Source organism: Mytilus californianus, unplaced genomic scaffold, assembly GCF_021869535.1.
Source record: "Mytilus californianus isolate M0D057914Y unplaced genomic scaffold, xbMytCali1.0.p SCAF_24, whole genome shotgun sequence".
Lineage (NCBI taxonomy): Eukaryota > Metazoa > Mollusca > Bivalvia > Mytilida > Mytilidae > Mytilus > Mytilus californianus.
The window spans coordinates 2,452,598-2,455,891 of record NW_026262673.1 but is presented as its reverse complement, the minus strand read 5'-3'; the positions used below and the strand labels follow the sequence as shown (position 1 = coordinate 2,455,891).

Below are 3,294 nucleotides of genomic sequence, written 5' to 3'. Positions count from 1 at the left end.
ATAGCATTCTAAATGAAAACTGGAATTCACCTAGTTCTTTTCCTTTCCCTAAACTGGAAATGTACGGGTTTAAAAGATGCTTCAAATATGCATGGCTGCACTTTTACCCATGGATTGTCTATTCAACTTCACCAGACGGAATTAACTGCAAATTTTGCGTTTTATTGTTGGCTACTGACCACAACCTCGGACATTTTGTTAAGAAACATGTTCAGAATTGAGTAAAAGTAAATGGTGCATGTAAATCTCACGAAAAAAACAGAATACCTCCAAACAGCCATATTAAGAGCACAAGACTTTCATCCCTCTCAAACTCTTAAAGACCTATTTGTGATGAACCATGACAAGCGAGAGACTCAATTTCCTTGCTTTAATGCATATTCATATCAGCACGAAAATTGTTAAAAGTGTAGTGAATCAGTGATTGATCAGTATGCTAGAGCCTATAACATCAGGATGAAACTATCAACAATAGACATTTTAGGATAACTTTGTACATTAAATGTTTGCCATTTTCTTTTATTGAAGTATTTTTATCTGTAATTAAATAACTACGCTAATCTAAAATGTTAATTTTGAATAACCATATGCCGGATGAACAAAAAGTGTGCCATGTATTGAAAACATAAGGTTTGGTATAACAATTGAGAAAACTTCTATAATGTTCAAAAATGCTTCTAAAAAAAACCCTGCTTTAAGCTCTGGATCCGCGCCTGTGTTTGTATTTGTTCTGAAAAATGTGAAATGCATATTTTTTACTCTCAGATTTTGATGACTATGAAGAGCCTTATACAGATGAAGGAATGTCTGAAGAAGAGGAAGATTATTTGGACTTCTTACTTGGTGACAATGAGGAAGAATTAAATGATTTTGATCATGATAATCCATGGATACCAACAGATACTTATATGTTTGTATTCAAAATTACACAATAATGCAGACTATCTAATTTAAATAAAAACATTATCAATAAATAATCCTGGCAGTTTGAATTGCTAATAAATATCCCGAAAATGCTCGCTTATTATCGAAAATGCCAAGCGAACGCTATTTTTATTGACTAGATCTATTTTTCTAGACTTTATGCATCTTTAATAGCTTTCGTATTCAAAATAAGCTGTCCAGCGCTATTTTTCGCAGTTTTCACTAATTATTGTCTTTCCGTTAGGCAAATTAGACTTTTTCCTATAATTCCTCAGATACCATCAGATAACTTCGGTCCTTTAACAGTCCAATTAATAAAGAAGACCTCCTACATATATTACATTTACATAATTTCTAATCATTATTGAAGTTTATTTCATGTCATTTTTAACAGATCTTCACAATCATCAGTTGAAAGTGGATCAAGTTCATGTACCACCAATAGTACAAGGATCTACTGGAAAGATGAAAACAGCAATGATGATGGGGCTCCAGATCCGAGAACAGTCCAGTTCAAACCAAACAGGAAACCAGGCATACAATTTGGAAGATTGTCTAGGTTAAATAATAGTCTTATAGATAATTTTTTTTGTGAATTACAGTTCAAAATTTATTAACATTTGTCTTCATTACTAAACTACATGTCCTACATGTAACCATAATTTTCAGGGAGAAAAAGATGTGAATTAATATTATTTTTAAATCTCAGTGTAAATAAATAAGAAATGCTATTTGGGAAAAGTTTCCAGAATATTCTAAACTATTGCTGTTTATTTCCAGACACACATTGAAGTTATTGACCTCTCCTGTTGATTTCTTTAAATTGATTTTAACTGGTACATTGCTAACATCTCTCTGCTTGTCTACAAATCAACATGCTGCATACCATATCAGGAATGGTAGATTTCAGTCATATGCTGGACCTACTGGAACTTGGGAAGTTGTTACAGAGCAGGAAATGGAAAAGTAAAACTTAGCAACACAAATTAAAACAATGACATTGTACATATACGTGCAGAAAATCTAGAAAGGACATATTCAATAAAAGCAAATACTTTCATTTAATGTACATGTAGCATTCTTTCATTTAATTAATAATGTTTATGCATGCAATATGTTCATATTGAATATTGCATGAGACACTATCTGGCTTGTAAGTCTGTGTTAAAGTTTTAAATCATCTAATCACAAGAACATCATTTGGAATAAATGTCAGTACTACATGAAGATATATGTTTTATTCTAATAAGACAGCCACCTTAAAAAAAAAAATTTAGGAAAAAATAAAGAAGCCTTGATTAATGTTAAATTTCATTTCAGCTTACTTTCTGCAAATATATATTATGTAAGATTTTTTAGGTTCATTGGTATATTGATATACATGTCCTTTATGAAACTCAGTACTGTTGACCGCTACTGGAGTAGAGATGTCCTGTACAGATTCAACCCTGTTCCATTGTGTATGTCATGCTTAAGATTTAAGGCCATCCTTTCATTTCTACAGATCACACCTTTACCTGATGTTGACAAAGGTAAGAGACTGTCCAGGAAATTAAATCCTAAGATTAATCTTAAGATTAATTTAATGTATGAATTATCATTGTTAAATAATGATATTCCTGTCCTATTTACTTTGAAATTAAAAAAATATGTTTCGTACCATGGGTTTTCAATATACTATAGACAATGATAGACATAAGTTATCTTACTATCAGTTCTCTATCTATCAGTGTTTACTGACTGACTTAGTATTGTATTAATGTTGACTGTTGTGTTCAGTTTATTAATATTCACATATCACATAATCTTCCTTTTTCATGTTTTTGCAGATAATAAACTAACAAGAGTAGAACCAATCATTGAACATGTAAGAAATATTTCAAGGGAACTTTTTCAACCTTATGAAAAGATTGCTGTTGATGAAAGAATTGTTAGGTCAAAACATAAATGGAGTGGAATAAGGCAATTCATGAAAGATAAACCTGTAAAATTTGGGATTAAGCTTTGGGTATTAGCTGATACCATTACTGGCTATACATGTGATTTTTATGTTTATTAAGGAAAAAAAAAACTCAAATAACTAATTTATCAAAAGGTCTGGCATATAGTGTAGTTATGAATTTAATGCCAAGTTATTGTAATCAAGGTTATAGGCTTTTAATTGATAGTTTTTATACAACTTTAAATTTAATTAATGATTTGTTAGACCAGAAAGTGTACACCATAGGAGCTGTTCGTGGAAACAGTACTGCCAAGCCTAGTGTGTTTAAGAAAAAATGATGGCTGGGAAAAGCTTGCTGGCAGGGGCGACTTTAGATGGCATAGAGAAAACAGATTTTTGACAGTTCAGTGGAAAGATTGTAAGGTAGT

The 3,294-nt window shown here is 31.3% G+C and overlaps 1 long non-coding RNA gene across 1 annotated transcript; it reads left to right on the top strand.

The window, feature by feature from the left end:
* Nucleotides 1-1,351: 1,351 nt before the first annotated feature.
* On the top strand, nucleotides 1,352-3,070 carry LOC127732415 (uncharacterized). The gene is made up of 4 exons (XR_007996243.1): nucleotides 1,352-1,483; nucleotides 1,705-1,890; nucleotides 2,284-2,456; nucleotides 2,754-3,070. It is a non-coding gene; the product is annotated as an uncharacterized LOC127732415 (long non-coding RNA).
* The last annotated feature ends 224 nt before the right edge of the window (nucleotides 3,071-3,294 follow it).